The sequence below is a fragment of the Peromyscus maniculatus genome, chromosome 5, assembly GCF_049852395.1.
Source record: "Peromyscus maniculatus bairdii isolate BWxNUB_F1_BW_parent chromosome 5, HU_Pman_BW_mat_3.1, whole genome shotgun sequence".
Taxonomy (NCBI): domain Eukaryota; kingdom Metazoa; phylum Chordata; class Mammalia; order Rodentia; family Cricetidae; genus Peromyscus; species Peromyscus maniculatus.
The window spans coordinates 94,793,353-94,811,490 of NC_134856.1; the positions used below are offsets into that span (position 1 = coordinate 94,793,353).

The 18,138-nt window shown below is 40.1% G+C and overlaps 2 long non-coding RNA genes across 2 annotated transcripts in view; both read right to left on the bottom strand.

Annotated features, from left to right (window-relative positions):
- Nucleotides 1–5,584, bottom strand: part of LOC143273170 (uncharacterized) — a 31,564-nt gene extending 25,980 nt beyond the window's left edge. Inside the window, exon 1 of the long non-coding RNA XR_013051079.1 lies at nt 5,501–5,584. This is a non-coding gene — a long non-coding RNA (uncharacterized LOC143273170). The remainder of the gene's footprint in view (nt 1–5,500) is intronic.
- Nucleotides 1,893–2,909, bottom strand: LOC143273169 (uncharacterized). The gene is made up of 2 exons (XR_013051078.1): nt 2,750–2,909; nt 1,893–2,121 (listed from the first exon to the last, which is right to left on the bottom strand). It is a non-coding gene; the product is annotated as an uncharacterized LOC143273169 (long non-coding RNA).
- Nucleotides 5,585–18,138: the final 12,554 nt, after the last annotated feature.

The following is an 18,138-nucleotide window of genomic DNA, read 5'->3' on the forward strand; positions in this document are numbered from 1 at the left end:
TGTAATCTCAGTGCTGGGGAGGTGGAGAAACATGGGATCCTGGAGATTGGTGGCCAGACACTCTAATTCTAATAGATGAATTCCAGGCCAGTAAGACATCCTGTCTCAAAGAAAGAAAGAAAGAAAGAGAGAGAGAGAGAGAGAGAGAGAGAGAGAGAGAGAGAGAGAGAGAGAGAGAGAGAGAGACAGAGAGACAGAGAGAGACAGAGAGACAGAGAGAATGGTACCTGAAAATAATACCACACTTTGTCCTTTGAGTCCACTTGCATAAGCACACATATGCACCTGCACACACAAGTACAGTTGCAGACATGTGCACATGCACCTAAATGAACACACACACACACACACACACACACACACACACACACACACTCGTAAGGATTGTTTTCCTAGATGTTGCAATTGGAAGACGCTGAGACCTTAAGAAATGAAACCTAGGGGAAGCTCCAGGTCACTGAAGCTGGTCCTTGGGGAGACAGTGAGACTTTGTTGGCTTCTAGTCACTTCTGATCATGAGGTGAGCAGTCTCCCTGTGGGAAGCACTCCTGCTGTGGAGAGCTAATTCACTACAAGTATGAAAGCAATTGGTTTGGTCTATGGTTAAATTGACAAACGGCTAAAATTGTGATCCAAAGTAAACCTTTTCCCTTTATAACTTAATTGTTGGTTTTGCTCTTTGGGGGAACTCACTACCTAGCTCCCAAATAAATCACAAACAGAGGCTTATTCTTAGCTGCCTTAGTTTGGTTTGTTTCTTATGAGCTTTTCTTACCTTAAATTATCCCATCACCTTTATGTCTCTGGGCTTTTCCCATTCTCTTACTTCTGTAAATCTTACTCCACTCCATGGCTTGCTGTGTAACTGGGTGGCTGGTCCCTGATGTCCTCCTCCTACTCTGGCTCCTCCCTTTTTTCCTTCTATTTATCCTCTATGCCTGCCAGCCCCACCTACCCCTTCTCCTGCCTTACTATTGGCCATTCGCTTCTTTATTAGACTATCAGGTGTTTTAGACAGGCACAGTAACACAGCTTCACAAATGCAACATAAACAAAAGCAAAACGCCTTAATATAATATTCTACAACAAATGTCTCTGTTGCTTTTTACAGTAATGGAAAGCTGACTAATACATGATTTCTTTTTCTTTTTCTTTTTCATGGTTCTCTCTGTTTAAGATACATACATACCACACATTAATCTCTGTTGAATTACTTACAAATCCACTACATATATGAAAATATATCTAAATACCTGAACATTTTATATATCAAAAATATCAACATTATTCTCCAGAAATTCAAAATTTATTAAACAGTAATATCAAGTACACAATCATTTTAATAAGTCCCTAACTGGCCATGAAAGGAAGAACAGTCTCTTACAGCTGGGAGACTTTTTAATGCTAGAACAAATGATGCCTGCAGTGGTTGCATGTAAGATAAATGTCCCAAATAATCTTTAGCATTTGACTATTTGGTCCCCTAGTTGGTGGTGATGTTTGGGAAGGCTTAAAGTGTCTGTCATTGCTGAAGGAGGTACATCACCGAGGGTGTGCTCTGAACTTTAAAAGCTTCATACTATTCTCAATTTGTTCTGTTTCCTGCTCTGGGTTTGAGGATGTGAGCTCAGGATGGTGTTCAAGCAATAATGCCTGCCAGCTACTATGCTTCCCATAAAAATGGTGATGGACTCTAACCCTCTGGAACTATAAGCTCAAATAAAGGGTTTTTTCCCTACAAGTTCCATAGGTCATGGTATTTTATCACAGCAATAGAAAAGTAACCAACACAACCCATACTGTAATTTGTCACTCCATCTCCTTACGACAGTCCTCTTGCATTCTTAGTCTTTTTCCAGGAGCTAACATTTTATAATAAAAACACCCCACAATGGAGGCCTGTATGATTTTATTCTCATGAATAGAGCTAGGTTGAACATTTTGGCAAGGACATTGCACAGGCAATACTGTGTCTGTGTGTAACATTGGAAGGTACATACTTTTAGAGTTGTCCATTACTGGTGATGGAACATTGATGGCTCAATTAAGGTGCTATTTATCATAATTATGCACTGTAGAGATGTTATTTTCCCTTGGAAAGGAAGAACACAGGTACTCATCCTGGTAACACATGAAATACAAAGTTAACTAAGAGATCATGCTTAGCACTAACCTTGCTGTAGGTAGGCAGGTAAACTCAGTTATACTTGAATTTCTTTTCCTTGTCACCTCTTCTTGTCTTGTCTCCAATCGGGTTAATTAGATGTTGTGGTAGTTTGAATGTAATTGGCCTCCATAAGTTCATAGGGAATGGCACTATTGGGAGGTATGGTTTTATTGCAATAGTTATGGCCTTGTTGGAGGAAGTGTGTCACTGTGGGGGTTGGCTTTGAGGCCTCCTATGCTCAAGCAACATCCAGTGTCCCAGTTCATTGCCTGCAGATCAAAATGTAGGACTCAGCTCCTTCTCCAGCACCATGTCTGCCTGCATGCTGCCATGGCCCTCCATGAAGATAATAGACTACACCTCTGAAATTGTAACATCCTCCCCCCCAACTAAATGTTTTCCTTTATAAGAGTTGCCATGGTCATGGTGTCTCTTCACAGCAATAGAAACCCTAAGAAGAAGTTTTAATATAGGATCCATTATTTGTCTTCTGTGAGTTTTTCATATGAATTTGCCCCTGGGAAGATTTGGGTAGACAAAGGAAAGGGGCTGGAGCTTTGGCAGAAACTGTTTATTACTTACATCTCTTTGTTGCTAGACTGCTCCTCAACAACAAGAACTGGAAAAAGTGGATCAAACACTGAAAGAGAATTCTAGAACAACAGTCTTATCTCATTAAAGTAAATTTGTTTCCTGAAGTTTAAGGAGTGGGCTTAGAGAAAGTGTGTTGTTCCTGTCAAGTGTTGACACCTACTTCTCAGTGATTCACAAGATCACGTGTCCTTGGGAGGCATTCTGATGTCATCTCAATCTAGATCTGTTTCTTCATGTGAGAACTCTCCTCATTATATCCATCAGAGGCCCCAAGGCTGATTCCCTAACCACAGCTGTTGGTTCCAGAGCAGAGATATAACCCATCCAGAGACCCTTAAGTACCTCAATTTTGTCAACATTGTTGACTGGGCTAAGATTGGACTACTTGTCTAAGGGAATCATTGTAATCTTTTCCTCAGTACTATAAAACATGGGCCATCTCCTGTTGCAGTGGGAACTAAGAAATGTACATATCAGATTGTGGCCACATTCCCTACCATCCATAGGAATTGTATTTTTATGGTCAAGAATTAAGCAAACATGGAGAAATAGAAGCAAGAAAGGGTGACAGAATATTCTGGAAGTATTTAGACCTCCCACTACATGTGATTTAAGTTTAGCCTATCTCCTTGCTAAAATCATTTTCAATTCCTCTCACAAATATACAAACATAAAGTATCTGCAAATGCTTAAAGTAAGCAAATTTACCCCCTCAAACATATTTAAAGATCTATTGTAATTGGTTTTTTTTTATTATATATGTATGTGTGTGTGTCAGGGTGTGGGTATGTGCACATGAGTGTTCTCAGAGTCCAGAAGAAGGCATCAGATCCTCTGGAGCTGGAGTTTGGAGCCACCTGACTTATGTGCTGGGAGCCAAACTCAAGTCCTCTAGAAAAGTAGTAAGTGCTCTTAACCACTAAGAAATTCCATCAGCTCCATCTTCATCAAATTTTTACACTTGAAATTGTGTCCAAAATGATCTTAACTACCAAAGAAAACATTAGGATTCTAATTGATCTCCTTCTAAATTATCTATTTCTGGTCAGTATTATTCTGATCTATTACTTTCTTGCATGCTTGCCTAGAAATTCAGGCATAATCAAACAAAAAGTATGGACATAATAAAAACATAAATAACCTGGGGGGGGGCTAAAGAGATAGCTCAGTGGGTAAGAACAATCATGAGGATGAGAGTTTAGACCCCAGCACTCAGATAACACGGCAGGCATCAGAAAAGGCCTATTAATCTAGTTCCAGGGGATCCAACATCCTCTTCTGGCTCTCATGCATGTACATGTGTGCACATACACCTACACAAAAGCTCAAACTTTCACATGGACACATGAATAAATAAATCTGTTTTTTAAAAACTCCTTTATAGAAAAATGGGCTATGTCATCTATCTTCCTACATCAATTCTGTACACTAAAAACAACATTTCCACAAATATGACTATGTTATCCACATGCATCTCTCAGAAGAAGGCTATGCATGGTCATCTCTCTCAGAACAGAATTCTTTGTGATTTACTTAGTTCTTATAAGTTTGCCTAGAGTTTTTTCTTCTCTGTAACACTACATGCTCATATTGTCTGAGCACTACAAAATTCATGCACCATGTCAGTGTCTCAGTCACTTCAGAATCATTCCAGGCTAAGGGTGAATTCTGGGGCAGATGCAACCTGTGTCAGACCTACCCAGGTTTTGTCTAATAACTGAGAAGTCTTGAGGGAGGGCTCAGTTCCAAAAGTGAAAAGAACACTGATCCCCATGAGCTTAAGGTTGCTGAAAAGAACCTTGAGTGTGTTCTTCAAGAGAGAGGAAGCCAGACAGGCAGGCCTTTCCAGTTGTAGCCACAATTTTCTGACAGCCCCAGAGTGATGTTCACAGCTACTAAAACTAAAGACTATAGATTTAGTCAAGGAATTAGTCCTGTCATGAAAAAATATGCTGTGTGGTTTTTATAGTGTGGCATCCATATCCTCTGACAGGCCATCTGCCTTACCCCTGTCTCCAGCCCTCCCTGCACATGTTCTAGGAGACCAGCTGCCTATGTAGACACAAGGAAGAGGAAAAGCTGGCTAACTAGGTTCCTTTATTTCCTCTCTCATGTGAAATCTCCAAGATGAGTTAGATCTCTGTGAGTTTTATGCAGACAAAGGCCAAGGGATGTTTACACCTGAATGGACAAAGCTGCTCTAGGAAACTTGACCTAGGACCACTAAAGAAACCACCATTGCTAGTGGGTAGGTGGTAGAAAATTCTAGGTTTCCCCATCTCTGGTTTCAATGAGATCAATATTTGGCTTAAGAATCGTCTCAGATAGACTCAGACAGTTATTTACTCTGATATGGACTATCCCATTTTCTAACCCAATACAAGATTTTCAGGGGGAGAAAAAGCCAAGATAAATCAATGGGTATCAATGTTGAAATGAATTACCACAAAAGATTGAGTTTAGCTGCCCATCAGATGAATGGATAGATATAATTCAATACATATGCCAAGGAGTTATATTTGGCCATAAAGAAAATTGTCTCATTTTTAGAAAAATGGGTGAAGATGGATATTATCATGTTAAGTTAAACAAACCAGACACAGAATCACAAATGTCAGAGCTATCCTCTCAGATGCAGAATATAGATTCTTTTCCATAGGACATTTTTATTTTATTATTGAGCCTTAAACATCAATTGACAGTTTTACACATGTATATAGTACATCTGATCACACTCACCCCTCTGCTTTCTCTTGTCCTCTTCACACCCCTACACCAAGCCCCCACTAAGTCTCTATTACACTTTCCTCTAAGTTGATTGTCTCAAGTTTTGTTGTCATAGCAACGGAACACTGCTTAACACACAGAAATTCACTCATTGGGGTCTTTGCTTCTACAAGCTCTTGACTTAGTCCTTTATTTAAACAATTACATTTCCTAAATCTTCCCTTGTGCTAAGCATGGTCCCCAAGAAACATACCTCTGAAAGGGAGGAAGAAGATATAGTCTCATTCTTCAAAAGACAAGTATCCAAGGTCAGAGAAGCTCATGGGCAAAATTGAGCCTGGAGCTAATTGATAGCTCAACTCTTCACTGATCACACACGCCTGTTTGCAAAGGCGTGTCTATGGGCTGCACATCATCACAGGACAGCCATGAATGTGGCCCTACATTTGTAGACCACAGTATCATGTTACAAACCAAAAGGCTGGGCAGACCTGGACATGAAGCTGCGGATTCCCTTCTCTAGTTCCTCAGCCTGTGCCTCTACCCCAGCTTGTTCCTTGATCTTCAGAACCATCAACTCCTCCTTGTTCCTGTTGAAATGAAGATCTCAAACACATCCATGTCTTGGCATCTTAGCTAACCATCCCTTACTGCTTTCCCCTCTGGGTGTGACCTGTGTATCTCAGATTTGTTTCTGGAGTCACATACTCTCCGTGCTCTATGGGATAATTCCTGTCATGAACCCTCATTTTCCAATGTCTATCTAGGAATATGGTTGCCTCCTTCACTGATGGCTCTAGTTCTGACCCAGCTAATGTAAGAGTCTGACTCCAGATGCCTATGCCCTCTGTGTCTTCAGGCCCCTCCCAGGACTATCTGTTGATATAGCTTTGGCATTTCCATTGTTATCCTGCTCAGCTCTGTCCCAAACATATTCCCCTGCATGTGTTCCAATATGTCTCCTTTCCACACCTCTATCTGCTTCTTCACTAATTTAGTTTAGGTTTTTGTTTTTTGTTTGTTTTTTGTTTTGTTTTTATAACAACAATATGGACTAGGGTCATGAATAGCTCAAAAATATTCTCCTCCGAGATATTTGAAGGAATAATCAGAAGACAGGGATGATGGGTTGGATTCTACATTCCAGGCACATAGATGAGACTCAGTGATAAAACTGCAGAGCAGGTAGATAATTCGTTGCATCAGAAACCCATCTCCAACCATCTCCTTGCTCTGTAACCTGATGAAAGCAAAGGTAATAAAGAAAGCTTTGATGACAAGGAGAATACCTGCTGCCAGAGAGAGCAGAGCAGCAACCACAAGACATGACAAAGGGTAGGAGCTGGGGTCCCTGTTTAGTCTGCAAGCAACCTTGAGGAAACATTGAACTCCTGTGCAGATCTCAGATTATTCAGCCAGGGATTCCTGTGCCCTGAAAATGCCATCATCAATCACCCTTAACCTGTGCAGCTCATTTTTCTCATAGCAGCAAGTGTAAATAAAAAATAAATCTTCCCCTGAAGGCAAAGCTAATGGCCACCCATTAAAATGAGCCTGCTTGGCCTAAATATATAGTGAGCAGGGTGTCTATAATTCTGCATGAAATGAAAACAATGTTTCAGAAACAGTCAGCATGCAAGCAGGATCATTATTGGGTTGTATTTAATAATGGTAAATGGTAAATGTAGCTTAAGATTCCCAGAAGCCAATTTAAATTGGTAAGGAAAAAAAAGTAAAGTCAGGGTTAAAGATGATTGATTTGTGCATGTTACATATAACTTCTGTTAGTAGTTGAATTTCAAAAATGTGCCAGGGTTTGGGTATTGGCAAGACATGAATCAAGAGCAGTGGGGTGGGGAAAACTGAAGTTGTAATTTCAAATGCAGGGGCCAGGGTAGGTGGCAAGATAACCGTTTGAGTTTCATACTCCCGAGCTGAAGTGAGCTGGCCCCACTGTTTCTATGAGTCCTAGTGTCCCACCATTCTAGTGCCACACACATTTGTTGGATGTGCTCAAATTCAGTTCCATAAGAAGAGTTTGGGGGACTGAGTATATGGAGATTCACAGGAAGGGGGAACACTAGCCTTCTACCATCTTTCCAGTTCCGTGCTTACTAGCTTTCTCTTTCTCCATAGCCAGCTGTACTTCCAGCCCAAGAATGGGAGAGCAGCCTCCTATTGCCATGTTGTGATGTTACCTTCTATCATCCACTTACTGTGATTTAGAATTCAAACCCAAGTTCTCCTTGATGTGTGATACTGTGGTCAGAAGACCTTGGAGGCACCACAAGGTCCCAACACCAGAGATCAACACTGGCTTCACATTTCACGACATCAGCAAATTAAATCCACAAACAACAGGTGAGGGCAAAGACAAGAAGCTTGGTAAGCGTCAGGAGTAGGACAGAGTGATGGTGAGATTGATACAAAGGCCTTATGCTCACCAGAGCTCCAGCTCAACAGAACAGGTCCCTAAAGCGGGTTGCTGCTGCCTGGCTTACTTGTGTGTTTAAAAGGGGCCTTTGAAAAGGGTGGAGGGACTGTAAGCAATCAGAGTACTGTTAGCACCTCTATAGTTTTTGAAGGAATCAGGATGTGTTCAGCTATAGTAAGCAAACAGAAACCTTTGGCTCAGAACCACATCCTGACTGTCTGGGAGGGTCTAACTCCCTGGCTTCAAAATCACTATGAAAGTAAACCTTGGAATGTGTCTGAACACAGAAGGGAGATTCTAGGTTGGGTTAACTGAGGTGCAAAAACTCACCCAAAATGTGGATGATTCTAGCTAGAATCTGGGACTGAATAAGAAGAGAGACGAGCACCAACATTTCTCTCTGCTTCCTGACCACAGATGTAATGTGTCCAGCTGCCTATGCTCCTGCCCCATGTCTTCCCCACCATGATGGACTAGATATTCAACCTATGAACCAAAATAAATTCTTCCTTTCTTTATTTGCTTTTCAGGTATTTTGCCACAGTAATGAAAAAAGTAACTAATACAGATACACACTGATGAATACCATATGTGTAAGCCTTAATTCAAAGATTCATTAAATCTTTATAAACAGCCATTGTTCCTTTATAGCATATTTTCCTTTACCCTATTATACTTCATTCATATATTCATGAATATATATATATATTTTTTGAATATTTTAAAATTTCATTTACATTCTAAAATTTCTTCTCTTCACTACTGTTGTTATTAGCTACAGCATGGTTGTTTTACCTGCTCAATATTTAACTAAACCTTTCTCTTGACAAAGCTGTCATAGGATTTAAAAACACTCCCATAAAAATTCCATTTGTTGCTCACAAGGGTCAGCATCTCCATGCTCTGGAGAACTCTGAGGCCGTGTGACATAGCAGAGGTCACAGCACAGCTCACGTTGACTCAGGTGTGAGGGAGCAGGGTATTTGAACCCAGGGTCCTTCCTCTGGTCTAATCCATGGTCACTCAACAGTGACTCTCTGTAAATGCTTTATGTGTTTGCCAATGAAAGTTACTTGCCGGATTCAACAGAGGTGTTGGAGAAAACAGGCACAATGGGCTTTAATTTCCGAAGAGAATAATGTCAGCCAGTACAGAGACGACAAGAAAGGAGTGAAGATGATAGAGAAGTGGCAGGTTATAACTCATTAGGGGTCAAGTGCATAGAGGAAGGAACAAGTGAAACATTTCTCAGTAGCTTCCAATAGCATTCAATAGAGAGGACACTGGGGCCAGCAAGTCATTGAGTCCATTACTAAATTCAGCACAAAATATATGTGTATAAGAGACTACACCAACACATCCAAATCAAAGAAGAGGCAGAGATGGTGACATGGAATATGTGCATGAGAAGCCTCACACCCCCATGATTACCAAGTCTCTTACTGGCACTGAGGACACACAGAGTGATCAAACTATATCACCTGGGTTAGTATAGATAAACTTTGTGATAATAACACAATGCTCAAACCACCTAATAATACTTTTTAGAATGTATTATCATCAATAAGTGATGTACAAATATATTAACAATCCCTAAAACATTCTAGAGACTATTTAGGTTTGTGAGATTAAAATAAAATTATTCTGCTTTCCAAGTTGACAATGTTACAGTATAATGAATGTTAAAGTAACCATTTTGTTGGTACAATGCTTGCTACACAAGCAGGAGGGCCTGGGTTTGATCCCCATGTCCATGTGGCATGCCAGGTGTGGTGGTGTGAGCCAGCAATCCTAGCACAGTATGGGGCACAGGATGATTCTGGAGGCTCTGTGGTCCACCACTCTGATGAGCTCCAGGTACAGTAAGAGACCCTGTCACAGAAAGATGGAGGGGCTTCAGAGATGGCTGGGGGGGGGGTTCAAAGCACATACTACTCTTCCAGAGAACCCAAGTTCAATTTCCAGCATCCAGCTATTGGGGCTCACAACCATTTGATGGGATCTAATGATCCCTTTGCCCTCTGTTACCACCAGCACATACCCACGCAGAGACATATACATAAGTGCAAGTAAAAATAATAAAATTAATCTCAAAAATACAGAAAGAAGAGAAAGATACTCAACATTGACTTTTGCTCTCTACCTGAATGTGTACTCACCCCTGCATACCCACCTGCACAAACACAGGAACATGTAAACACTTACATATAACATACATATAGAATCTTATTTGCATATATATTTGCCTTTTTACATCAAATATATGTAAATATATGTGGGATATATCTATCCTGGACCATTTTTAATACCATTATATTTTAAATATGAAATGTCCTGATAGGCTCATCTCTTTGAAAACTTGTTCCCAGTTGGTGGTATAGTTTTGGCAGGTTGTGAAACCTTTAGAACCTTTATACCTACGTGGAAGATACGAGCCATGAAGATCAGGCCATGGGGACTTCCTGATCCACCATGATACAAGAAAGCTCTACCATAAACACCAGCTGTTAGGAACTCCATCATGTCTCCCAAGAATAAAAGGCTAAAAACCATGAGCCAAAATAAATCCTTCCTTTCTTAAAGTTGTTTTTTTTCCCAATGCTTTGTTACAGTAAAGAGAAAAGTCACTTGTCCAAAGGTGTTAAACTAGGGTCAAAATTCTACACCTGGTTAGAACACAGCATTAAAGCTAATGTTTTGAGTAGGGTCACTACAATGTGCATATCAAACTACATATAGTGAGTAAAACACCACCCCTGTCCACAAAACATTTAGTCAAGTGGGACAATTAGAGAAGCTTTCAAATGAGAGTAGAGTAAAGAGGAGCTCACATGCAAGAGTTGATCTCTGAGATCCCACTAAGCTTCCAGAATGTTCAAATTCTAGTGGGAAACATCCACCTGGCCACAGCTGCAGAGCACTCAGCCTCCAGTCATACAGAAGGGTCTCCATATTCATTAGATAACCAATGACATCTCTGTCCCTGGGAAGAGTGAAGGTGTCAAATCAGGTCCATCCAGCTGCTCCATCATAGAGTATCATGTGAGTTATTATCCAAGCAACTATGAAATTTGAGAGCATAAGTGAAACAATATAAGGAGAGGCACAAAATCAGACAATCTTAAAAACACACACACAGAAAATGCATTTACTCACTTAGACCAAACAGCAGTAAGCACACTGTAAAAGATTGATCAACACTCATTAAACAGTAAGTGTTGTAAGACAAATTAATGATCATTTCTACAGGCATTAAACACAGGAAACCACATGTGTCTCCTGAAGATGTCATAGCTGAGGCCCTGGCAGATCCACGAAGTATGGAAAGCTAACATTCAGCTTTTTTGGAATTTTACTGATAAATGATAGTCATAATAATACTAAGAGCAATGATACTCAAGATATTTATGTTAGTAGATAAAATCTTTGATACAGAAGGAGACAGTCCTCTAATATTTTTAGTGTATAATACTCCCCTTGTGTGGAAAATGTACTAGTAATAGAAGTTGAAAAGTGTGATGTACTGAATCTGAGAGAAAGTCTGAAAGCACATCTTGATGGGTTCTTGGGTAATGAATTGAGGACAATTTTAAATCAGATGGCAAACAAGGAGGATCTATGTGGTTTATTGTATCAAGTATTTCCATTTGAATAGTATATACATTAATACAAATCTTTCAGCCTCATAGGAGCACTTGACTTAGTTACTAAAAATCAGTCATCTCCCCGTAGTGATAAAAAATGTGTTCCCTAGCATAGAACTTCAAATCTTTCCATGTAGGGATGAGAGTTTTGTTAAATGGGGAAAATGAATAGTGACCAGAATAACTTCCATTTAAGTAGCAGCAGCAGTGTTGACAGCAGGAGATCTGTCATGCTAGTGGCATTGTGAACTGTTTCCATGTAGCATGAATAGCCTCCCTTCAAAATTTGCCTCATCCATTGTATAATTTTGGCTTTTTTTTGTCAAAAATCAGGTGCCTATAGGTATGTGGATTTATGTCTGGACCTTTGATTCAATTCCATTGATCCACCTATCTGTTTTTATGCCAATACCATATGTTTTTTATTACTATACCTCTGCAGTACAGCTTGATATCAGGGACAATGATATCTCCAGCAGTCCTTTTATTATACAGGATTGCTTTAGCTATCTTGGGTTTTTGTTTTTTCATATGAAATTGAGTATTATTCTTTCAAGGTCTGTAAAGAATTGTGTTGGGATTTTAATGGGGATTACATTGAATCTGTAGATTGCTTTTGGTAAGATGGCCATTTTTTTCTATGTTAATCCTACTGATCCATGAGCATGGGAGATCTTTCCATCTTCTGATATCTTCTCCAATTTCTTTCTTCAAAGACTTGAAGTTCTTGTCATACAGCTCTTTCACTTGCTTAGTTAAAGTTACATCAAGATGAAATTGAGAAGTTTCTATAAGGCAAAGGACACTGTCAATAGGACAAAATGGTAGCCTACAGAATGAGAAAAGATCTCCACCAACCCCACATCCAACAGAGGGATGATTTCCAAAATATATAAAGAACTAAAGAAACTAGACATAGAAAACCAAATAACCCATTTAAAAATGGGGTACAGACCTAAACAGAAAACTCTCAATAGAAGAATCTCAAATGGCAGAGAAATGCTAACATATGTTCATCATCCTTAGCCATCAGGGAAATATAAATCAAAATGAATCCATCTTATATATTTCAGAATGGCTAAGATCAAAAACACAAATGACAGCTTATGTTGGAGAGGATGTAGAGCAAGGGAACACTCCTCCACTGCTAGTGGGAGTTCAAACTTGCATAGCCACTTTAAAAATCAATATGGTGGTTTCGCAGAAAATAGGGAATCAATCTTCTTCAAGACCCAATAATACTACTCTTGGGCATAGATCTAAAAGATGCTCAACCATACCACAAGGACACTTGCTCAACTATGTTCATAGAAGCTTTATCTTTAATAGCCAGAAACTGGAAACAACCCAGATGTCCCTCAACAACAAAAAAAATGGATAAAAAATGTGGTACATTTACACAATGGAGTATTACTAAGCTGTTAAAAATAGGACACCAGGAAATGTGAAGGCAAATTGTTGGAACTGGAAAAAATCATCCTGAGTGAGATAACACAACCAAGAAAGACAAACATGGTATGTCCTAGCTCATATGTGGATATTTGCTATAAAATAAAGTATAACTATGGTACAATCCACAGACCCAGAGAGACTAGGTAACACGGAGAGTTCAGCGTGGGGGACACTCAGATCTCCCTGTGAAGGGGAAGTAAAAGCAATTTCTTGAGTGGACTATGGGTGAGTGGGGATAGGAACATGATTGATCAGGTTGGGGGGACAGAGAGGGAGAGTACTGAAAGAGACTACTGGAAACAGGGGCATTTGGGGGATCAGGTAAAAACCTGGTGCAAAGGAATCTCCCAGGAATATACAAGGATGACCCAAGCTAAGATTTCTAGCAACAGTGGATATGTAGCCTGAACTGGCCATCTTCTGTGACCAGGCAAGACTTCAAGTGGAGGGAGTAGGAAACGAACCCAGCTACATAACCTTCTACCTACAATCTGTACTGCCTATAGGATGTGCTGGGGAGATTGAGGGAGTGGCCAACCAATGACTAGCCTAAAACCCACACCAAGAGAGTAAGCCCATCCTGACACTGCCTGGAGCACCAGGACCCACAGGCTAGATGACCCAGAGACCAAGGATAGAACCAAACATGACTGGAGGGGAAAATGACAATGATATGCATACATATGTGATTATGCATATGCTATACACATAGATTAGTGCCTAGTCCAATTGTCATCAAAGAGGCCTCATCCAGGAACTAATGAAAATAGATGGCAGACTCACAGCCAAACACTAGGTGGAGTTCAGGGAATCCTGCAGAAGAGAAAGAGAAAAGTTTGTAGAAGCCAGAGGGATCAAGGACACCACAAGAAAACCCACAGAATCAACTAACCTGGGCTCATTGGGGTTCACAGAAACTAAAGCAACAACCAGGGAGGCTGTATGGGACTGACCTAGGCACTCTGCATATAGGTTACAGTTGTGTAGCTTGGTCCTCTTGTGGGACTCCTAACAGTGGAAACAGGGGCTGTCTCCCACTCTTTTACTGCCTTTTGGGACTCTACTCCTCATACTGGTTTGCCTTGCTCAGCCTTAATATAAGGGAGGTGCTTCGTCCTACTACAACTTGATATGCCATGTTTTGTTGATATCCATGGGAGACCTTCCCTTTCCTAAATAGAAACAGAGAAGGCATGGATTAAGGGGCAGGAACAGGGATGGGTGGGGAGAAGGACTGGGAGAAGAGGAGGGAGAGGAAACTGTAACTGGGATGTAAAAATAAATAATTTTTTTTAAAAAATTGTCTCATCAGGAAAAATCCTTTTTAGAATTTTAAATTGCTTTCTCTTGACAAGTATAGAAGTTCTGTCCTCTTCTCAACAACAGTCTAGAAGAATACAAATATTCTACAAATCACTCTATTACCTGACTTGGAAAATTCTAGAAAGACTTTAGCAAGAACTCTACCAAGCATTAGTAAGAATCCTAATACAGTGAACTTAACTCCATCCTAAAGGACAGCCAATAAAGAAAGAGAAGCAGGAGCCAGCCTGGTGGTTCCTGCCTCTGATGCCACTGCTCATGAGGCTAAGACAAGAAAAAAGCTAAGAGTCTGTGGCCAGCCTGGTCTACATGGTGAGTTCCAGGTCATCCAAGGCTACAGTGTGAGATCCTGTATCACAATAATGAGGGGCTGGGAGGGAGTCAGGAAATCGAGGGAGGAATGGAGAGAGAAAAGGAGAAACAGAAGTCACACAGGCTATATTGAGAAAGTGCCTTAATTATGAAAAGTTAAACACTTTCCATACTTCAAGAATGGTCATAGATTATTAAACATCTAATTTTCTCCTGTTCTCATCTTTATTACATATGAGGCCAAGAAAATAGTGGTCTGCTCCAGGCATATTAGGCTCTTTGTGGCTAGATTTCCCTGATCATAGATAATTCTTTCAGGATAGAATATTTTAGGAATACTATTGATTCTTGCTGTTAAGCTCTTTCCAATGCTCAATTCTGAGAGTCTCTGAACCTAAATCCAGAGGGATTCTCACCCCACTTTTTCTTTCCTTTTCTCTGCTGACAGCAGATGTTTTCATCATTGCAATTAAAAGCCTTACTATCTCCATTAATTTTCAGTGACATTTGAAACTTCACATTCTCTGTAGTGCTTCTCAGAGATCTTGGTAACGAATGTTCCTTATTTTGAATGTAGGCAATATTAAATCCCTATGTTAAACATTTGAAATTTGAAAAATGTTATTTGTGAGCCCTTTTCCTTCTTTAAAACATGAAATCTCTCCAATGGTACCTAAAGTGTTTTGAAAATAATATACTTTTCTTTCCCTGTAACATGCATAATTTATTTGAAGTTACATGCCTGAGGAGACTAAAGGGAACCCCTGAAGTTTAAATTAATATTCTTCCACTTGTAGCTAATTGCCTACCAGGAACCAATTGAGCAAAAGGCATTTATTTTAAACTGAAGGATTTTTTGAAAACAGGAGTCACAAATAGTGTTTTTATTGAATACTCACCATAGGTTTGCATTTTTAAGGTGGTAGACTTATAGAATAATTAACACAAACTCAACTCAACCATGTATTTACACCTAGATAGGATAAGGCTAAACCAATAATCTGACTTTCTCCTTCATTGGTTGGTCATTTTAATTGCATGGATCCAACTGTAACGTTGTAAATTTCTTTCTGTTGCTGTGATAAAATATTCTAACCAGAAGCAAGTAGGGGAGGGAAATGTTTGTTTAGCTTATACTTGCAGATCATCCTTTATCATTGAAAGAAGTCAGGACAGGAACTCAAGCAGGAAACTAAAGAAGAAACCATGAGGAATGCTACTTGCTGGCTCATGCTTAGCTAGACTATGTTATATAGCTCAGGAGCTCATGCTTAGGTAATGATGCGACCCAGAGTGGGATAGATTCACTTGCATCAATTATCAGTCAAGACAACTCTCCAAGACATGCCCAAAGGCCAATCTGGTCTAAGCAATTCATCATTGATGTTTCTCTTCTCAGATTGCTCTAGGCTATGTGAAGTTAACAATTAAGGCAAACCATGACATATGGTATTGCATTTGCCATCACCATGCCTGGAACTTTCCAATCTGAATAACATGAAGTCCTAAGAGCCTTCTCCCTGCCCTGAGAGCAATGAGTGGTAATGTGGAAGTTTCCTTTTCCTTTCTTTCCCTGACCTTCACTCTAAAACATAGGAAAAACCTTCCGAGGGGGAAAAGGATTAGTGGAGAAGCCCAACTCTAGGCACTTGAGAGAAAGATTTAATGTTAACTAGCAGGAGTCACTATAAAATATTCTTCTAAGCCATAATTTCCTTCATAGCAGGGACCGTTCCTTACCCATATCTGCTCAGCACCTGATACAATGTAGTTATTCAAGGTGTGCTCATAGAACTAACAAGGAAAAAGTGAATAAGAGAACAATAAACTAATTAACTAGTCCCTTTATCTGGGTGCTGCTAAAGTTGTCTCAAATCTTCAAAGAGAAAGTGGAAAAAAGAAAATTTTTGCAGCTCTAATGTACTGGGTAAAAATTATATGCTTGTTCTATTTTATTATCTCATAATCTTCCAAGTACCGAATGAAAAAGTAGGGACTCAGTCTTCTGTGATGTAATTGGAAAGATAGTTCAGTAGTTAAGAGCATTTGCAGCCTTTGAAGAATACCTGGTACAGTTCACAGCACCCGTGTGGTGGTTCACACCATCCACAGCTCCAGTACCAGGGGATTCAATGCTCTCTTCTGGATTCCACATGTACCAGGCACATATATGATGTACATGCATCCATGCAGGCAAAGCACCCATACACTTAAGATAAATCTAAAACTCCAATAGTGTTTCATGTAACCATGTAGTTACTACACTACAGGATTAGGTTTGAAAATGAATGATGTCCAGCTTCTATCCAGCCTCTAATCACTTTACGCAATTATCTTGTATTCTACATCCTCACTTACAGTAATATGTTACATGTTTAAGGATGGAATTTGTAGCATTTTACTGTAAGTGAGAACACAGAATGGGAGAAAGTGGCTCAGCTGGTAAGATCAGTTGTGTGCAAACATGAGGAGCTAAGTTGGGATGCCCAGAATCCATGCTGGGCTGTATGTGACATGTGGAGCATATACCTGTAACTCCTGTATTGTTGGGGCTGGCAGAGGAAGATTACTGGGACTTTCTGGCTACCAGACTAATTCCATTCAGTGAGAGACTGTGTCTTTAGAAAGTAAAGTGAGACAGTTGCGTAGCTTCGTCTGTTTAAGGGGCCCCCTGGCAGTGGGATCAGGAGCTATCCCTGGTGCATGAGCTGACTTTTTTGAAGCCCATTACTTATGGTGGGACACTGCACAGCTTTGATGCAGGGGAAGGGGCTTGGACCTGCCTCAATTGAGTGTACCAGGCTTTGCTGACTCCCTATGGGAGGCCTTACCTTTTCAGAGGAGGGAATAGGGCATGGGTTGAACAGGGAGGTTGTGGGGAAGCGGGAGGAGGGACGAGAGGGGGAATCTATGGTTGGTAAAATGAATAAAAAATTTCTTAATAAAGAAAAAAGTGAAAAAAAGAGAAAAGAAAGTAAAGTGGAGAGCTAAAAAACACTGCATCTGACATCTTCCTTTGACCTCTGTGCACACCTATAAGACAGGTGCACCAGCACATACATGCTCATATGCATCATACAAACATTCATACCCAAAATATTTTTTAAAAAAGAAAATGTGTGTATCTTTAAATGTTCTTCAGGAACATTAGCAATCATAGAAGAGGAAAGGGCAGAGCAGGAGGAAGAAAGACTACAATATTCCATGAGTGCTGAACTCTTTATAGACGTTAAGTTGCCAAGCTGTGGTTCCAAACTGAAGCCCCATTGCCACAATTCTGCAAGAGTCAACAAGGCCAGCAGGCAGGTTAAATCATTTGTCTCAACTTTGGGGAAGGACATGTGTTTGCCTTGTGACTAACCTTGCTTTTAGTCACCACACATTCCTAAATACAAAAGCTGGATTCTCCTTAAGCATCCTTATATCCTGAAGATGAGGGGCATCAACCCTGGGTGACAAGTCTGCTCCTTGGCTACTATTCTGTA